Here is a 6,000-nt window from a genome sequence, read left to right on the forward strand (position 1 = left end):
AGAATGAGTAAGGAAACCCCCCTCCCCTCTGAAACAGTATTAATTTTGACATAGAGAATCCCCAATTTGATTATTTAACATAGAGTTGATCCCTATCCTCTCCTCTTTTTCCCTCTGCTCCTTCTTGCTCTCTGCCTTTTACTGTTTCTTAGAATTGCCTCTGGAGGCTACACAGGAAACTAGAAAGAATCCCATAGGAATATGAGTGAAGTTGATGGGTAATTATTTCCTTTTCCTCCTCATCTGCTTTTCTCCATTCCTCCATCCTCTCTACTCTCAGAGACCAGCAATCTATACGGTGGGCATGTGAGCTGAGAATGGGACATGGCAGTAGCACTCTATTCTAGGGAGGAACCAAAAAATTTTAGTCCACTCCCAAATCATTCACAGAGTCTAAGAGACAGGTAGAATTCCGGAACTGAATCAGAATTAAAGTCTGGTTCAAGTCATTGGGATTTGGAGTGGACTTGGGCCTCCACAGAGACATGAAAACCAGCCTAATCTCCTGAAGGTATCCTGGACTCTATAGGAGTTGGTGCATGACATCCTCCCCTTTTCCTACCCCATCCCTCCCCACACTAGGACAAGGAGTTGAAGCCAAATGGGAGCAATTAGTTGAAACCCCAACTGCCCCTCATGCCTGAGTCTCACTAGACTGGGCAGGAGTATGTTTAGACATTTAGAAGCTGAAGCAAAACCACCACTGTTCTCACCTCCTCCAGCAGTTTCCCAATCCCCAGGTTAAGTCAGAGGACGAAAATTGGGTCTCTAAGAACCTGAGTAATTTATCAAACAAAACAGAGAACTTATGGTCAGATAGAGCTAAAGGGAAGTAAAACATAGATACAGTTTGAAGTAAAGCAGTGAGGCAGAGAGGCCCTGGTGGAAGAGAAAACAAGAATTGCCTTAATAACACGGACTCAACTCATGGCATCTAGAAAATACTTAACATGTTCCTCTGTCTACATTGTCAGTCTTTTCAGTTTAGCTGTCGATCTGCCAATAGACAGTTTGGATATGTGGTTTTTAAATTTTTAATGAAAAAAATTTACAAAATCTAAAATTAAAGAGAAATGAACTACTTTGAAAAGGACTTAGCAGAAGCCAACACTATGGCATTTCTTTCATTAGATAGTTTGCAGACTTCTGGCTGAAAGCTTTTTTTTTTTTTTTTTTTTTATCATTTTGATAATTACTCCTTTTCCAAATCTGTTGTTTATAAATTTTACTTCATCATAAATATCTCTGAGGAAATGTTTGAAAGCCAACATATTGTACTTCCCTCTGAATATTCCTTGGCATAATCCACATGCCAGAAATAAACAGTGACTACCAAAAAGGAGCAAATATTTTAGCTAAGGCTTTCCATTGGCCATGTCTGAACTCCTCACCTTGGCTCCAGGCCCTCCTTGACTCCATCCTCAGCATATACAATTCCCCGCTACCTCCCTTTCAACCCCAGTGTCCTAATTGATTTCTCTGAATTCACTCTTGCCTTCTGCAATCTATTTCTCATATGTCACTCCCTATTTAAATCCAATTAATGGTCTTATTACCCCTAGGATAAAGATATTAATCTTCCCTGTGGTCCCTAAGGCCTGATCTGGCCCTTACTTGTCTCTCCGACCTAACTACCCAATAGAAATAAGATCTGAGTGATATATATGAGCTATATATATGATTTAAATTTCTAGTAGCCACATTGAAAATCAGAAACAAATAGAATTATTGCATTAATATATTCTATTTAACCCCCAAACATATAAACTATTATCATTTCAACATGTGATCAATATTTTTTTTAAAATGAGATATCTGTAGAGATAGTTTTACTTCTTCCTTTCCAATCTAGACATGTTCTACTTCATTTTTCTTGCCTTATTACACTCACTAGAAACCCTAGAATGGACATCCTTGCTTTGTTCCTGATCTTAGGAGAAAAGCATTCATACTGTGAAGTATAGTGTTAGCTGTGTTTTTCATTGATGCCCCTTATCAGTTTGAAGAAGTTCCCTTCCCTTCTAAGTCTACTGACAGTTTTTAAAAATCTGGAATGGATGTTGAATTTTGTCAAATACTTTTCAGCATCTATTGAAATGATCATGTGGGTTTTCTTCTTTAGTCTGTTTAGTATGATGAATTAATGTTGATTTTGGAATGTTGAACCACTTTTATATTCTTGGAATAAATCCCACTTTGTCATGAATTCCATTCCACGTCCAAGTTACTGATCCTGAGATCTTGTTTGAATTCTTGCTCACTCATCTGCCCTAAACATGTGTTGTCCACCTGGATTTTGGGTGCATACCTTCCCATTCTTTTGACTTATTGCTCATTTTTTGTTCTTTTAGTAATCTATAGTTTCACTGCCAGCTCCTCCTGTCAGCCATCTAGAACACCCAAAACTTGGGACATATCATCTGATAAAATGATACCCTACTTTGTAATTTGTTTCCCCCAAAATGATGAGAGTATATTTTAAGTGAATCACTATGCATTTTATTGAAAGACTTTATTGAAAAGAATAAAATGAGATAAACACACACACACACACACACACACACACACACACACACACACACTGTCCTAGAAAATGAAAGATATACCAATAAAATACAACAGATTGTACACATTGGTAACAAAAATGTACAGGTCGCCTAGAACCCTAAAATGGACATTGGATAAAAGAATGATCATTTGTTAATTGTAATCCTCAAAAAAAAAAAATAATACCTCCTCCTTTGTCTAGAAGATTTATTTTTGTGTTTAGAACTACAGTATGAGTTCAACAGCTTTTTCTGTGGTTGTAGTCTAGAAAATTAGGGTATGGAGAACTTACTGCCAGAAGAGCCTTTGTGTGTATTCTGCTCAATCTCTGAACCTTTCAGTGAGTGTATGTGTTTTTGTTTAACTTTCCTCTAATTAATCCCCTTGGTGCTGATCTCTCTCTAACTCTCCACAGTTATTTCCCAGGAGAAAAATGGCATTAGAACTCTCCTCCATCAGCAAGCGCTGGGTTCAGGCGGGTCTCCATTTGGTCACCTCTCCTAGGTATACATTATCTTATATTCAGATTTGCCCAGAGCCAGCCACCTCACTGTACACAGTTGAGATGGAGCAGAATAGTCCTCGCTTCCACAGCTCAACCTAAATTTAAAGTAGTCAGCGCACTTTTCCAAGTTCCCTGTTTTTTGTTTGTTTTTGTTAGTGTTTATTTTCCATCTGTCAGCTATTCTAACTACGGGCAGCTTAGTCCTGGATGAATCCCTGGAAGTGCAGCCATCAATCGCAAAGGAATTGAAATGGCAAGATGTGACTGCAATCTGTCACCATTTTAAGAGAGAAAAAACAAAAAAACGATTTCGTGAATTTCCCAAATAAGTGGGTCTAAACTTTTAAAACTTGAAGGATAAACTTGCACCCATAACCCTCGTCTGAAAGTTTTATAGAGCGGTAACTTCAAACCAGCTGTACCCTTCACTTGCCCTATGGCTGACTTTCAGCAACATTTTAATTGAGAATCGAGAGGAAAAAAACGAGGTTACAGGGGAAAAATAAAAAACTGGAGGATGCGGGCATCGATCCCGCTACCTCTCGCATGCTAAGCGAGCGCTCTACCATTTGAGCTAATCCCCCACCGCTGGCTAAGGCGCCTTATCTCTTCCCCTAGAGAGAGGTCAGCATACGTAGTCACGAAGATAAACATATCTCGATCACATTCCTGACCTTCCTCACCACCGAGGCCAAAGAAACAAAACACAAGCACCTCTCCTTCGAGCCGGAATCGAACCAGCGACCTAAGGATGACAGCGGGCTCGCACCTACAGTCCTCCGCTCTACCAGCTGAGCTATCGAAGGGAGCGAAGGAACTCTGTCCTGACTCTTCCCATAACTTTCAGATATTTCCTGGCTTTAGTGTACTTTCTACCACGTTTCCTTCCTGATTTCCAGGTCGCTGGAGCGTAAAACCTTCCACGCAGCCCTCCCACCTCCTCCGGCAGCCGGAGGCCGCTGGCAGGCGCTCGGGCACCCGCCCTACGGGGGACGCAGAGGAGGCGGTCCGCGGCCCCGGGAGCCGGCGGCGTGACCGCGCTGGCTTTCTCCGCGAGGCTCAGGGGCCCGGACACGCCCAGGACGACCTGGACACACGCAGAAGGCTGCGTCCTGGCACCTCCGGCCGAGCGCAGACTCACTGCCGCGCTCGGAACTCGGACAGCAGGGCGCGCTTCCGGGGTTCGCAAAAGGCTTCACAAAGGAGCCGCTGCCGTGGGCCCAAACTGGAGCGCAAGTGGTAGAAACTCCAAATGTTCTTTGTAATGTCATGTATATTAGAGAAATGTAACCACGGAAAGGACTTGAACCACAGAAAGTTGGTGGAGGGAATAAAAAGCGCACTTGTCTCCTTCGAGCCGGAATCGAACCAGCGACCTAAGGATGACTCATGATTCGGAAACCAACTACAGTCCTCCGCTCTACCAGCTGAGCTATCGAAGGGACGGGCGACGGAGGTCCGCCTCCTGAGATTCAATATAAAAAGGAGAGCGCGCCCAACCCGCGACGGAGGCGGATCTGCGCAGGCGCAACACGATGCGGAGCGGGACGTGCTGCGTGGTTGTGCGCGTGCGCAGAAAGGTAGTACAGCTTTGCTGGCGGGAGCTCTGTACCTGGGGTGTCCAACTCGGGTGTCCGAGACGTGTGGTGCCAGGACTCAGGGACCCCGACGCCAGCCCCGCTGGCCTGGCGCCCTTTTCCTTTACTGCCGCCGATCGGGCGGCGACGCCTGATAAGGCTCACGACTCTATGGTCTCTATGACCCCCCCACCCTTCCCCGGCACAAGGGGCCAGTGGCGCAATGGATAACGCGTCTGACTACGGATCAGAAGATTGTAGGTTCGACTCCTGCCTGGCTCGGCGTTTTGTTACCTCCCGTTTTAAAACCACAGATGATCACAACAATCCCCACACTGTGTCCCCCTCCCCGACAGCATGACTTTCTCTGGCTCCTCCAAACCACAAATGCCCGGAGTGGTTTACGGCACTTTGGCCCTTCGCACCGTCGGCCTGGGGAGATGCTGAGAGCTGGGGCACTGACGCGACCCCGAGGCCAGCCGCCCCGCGGGCGGTGGAGGACAGAGGGCCGCCCCGCGGGCCCAGGTGGGAAGCCGCAAGGTGAGGCCCGCGCACACTTCCCGGGACGAGCGGTCCCGGTTCCAGGCCGGCTCCCGCCGGGGCCAGGGCTCGGGTCGGTAAAGGTAGTTGAAGACTTCACAGCCCCTACGTCACCAGAGGCACCCCCCACCCCCCCCAACCCCCCCTTCCCGCTGTGCGGAGGCCAGAAGTTAAGCTTCTTTAAATGACTTTCTGACCCGGGGCCTGTTTTACTTGGTTGGTTGTTAAGGGCACTGAGCCCTCCTCGGTTGTAAGCACAACGTGAAACTCACTGAAGGGCTTCGCCTCTGCTCTCAAGAGTCCTTGAACCAAGAGGGCCTTGTATTGGTTTGAGCAAACAGTGTTCTTTTTTTTTTTTTTTAATTGTATTCATCTTATTTGTGGAGAGGAGTTTAGAATTCTTTCTTAAGAGTCTCCAAGTAAGATAGCAATTCCTAAAAATCAAAGCTTTAATAAAAAGCGAAGTTCGGGAAGAGATGAGGAAAGGGCTGGTTTTTAAGTGGGAAGACGACTTCCTTAAGGCCACACAAATATGGTGAAAAGCAGTTAAAAATGTAGGGCTTGGGGGACACGCACAGGTTTACTTGAACAAAATAATGGTGGGTTTTGTTTGTTTCCTACTGAACATTTTGCCATTTTTTGACAAATCATTGAAGTTAATAGTGTTTCTGAGAGTTTTAAAACAGTATTATCTCTGCGGGAAGTTGAGAGATCCCTCCTCTCTTCGTCTATGTGAGGACACGGAAGTTAAAAAGTTTGCAGGTGGGAAGAGGGTTACACCCCTCCCCTCAATTTGTGGACAGAAACTTGTAAGCTTGGGCCAAGAGAAAA

General features: G+C 45.3%; 4 non-coding genes across 4 annotated transcripts; 1 reads left to right on the forward strand and 3 right to left on the reverse strand.

Annotated features, from left to right (window-relative positions):
* Window positions 1–3,563: 3,563 nt before the first annotated feature.
* TRNAA-AGC (transfer RNA alanine (anticodon AGC)) lies at window positions 3,564–3,636 on the reverse strand. The gene has a single exon. It is a non-coding gene; the product is annotated as a tRNA-Ala (tRNA).
* A 133-nt stretch (window positions 3,637–3,769) lies between these two features.
* On the reverse strand, window positions 3,770–3,858 carry TRNAY-GUA (transfer RNA tyrosine (anticodon GUA)). The gene is given in 2 exon segments: window positions 3,770–3,805; window positions 3,822–3,858. It is a non-coding gene; the product is annotated as a tRNA-Tyr (tRNA).
* Window positions 3,859–4,400: 542 nt separating this feature from the next.
* On the reverse strand, window positions 4,401–4,494 carry TRNAY-GUA (transfer RNA tyrosine (anticodon GUA)). Its single transcript has 2 exons — window positions 4,458–4,494; window positions 4,401–4,436 (listed from the first exon to the last, which is right to left on the reverse strand). It is a non-coding gene; the product is annotated as a tRNA-Tyr (tRNA).
* A 344-nt stretch (window positions 4,495–4,838) lies between these two features.
* TRNAR-ACG (transfer RNA arginine (anticodon ACG)) lies at window positions 4,839–4,911 on the forward strand. Its single transcript has one exon. It is a non-coding gene; the product is annotated as a tRNA-Arg (tRNA).
* The last annotated feature ends 1,089 nt before the right edge of the window (window positions 4,912–6,000 follow it).

The sequence above is a fragment of the Myotis daubentonii genome, chromosome 17 (genome assembly GCF_963259705.1).
Source record: "Myotis daubentonii chromosome 17, mMyoDau2.1, whole genome shotgun sequence".
In the NCBI taxonomy this organism is placed as follows: Eukaryota; Metazoa; Chordata; class Mammalia; order Chiroptera; family Vespertilionidae; genus Myotis; species Myotis daubentonii.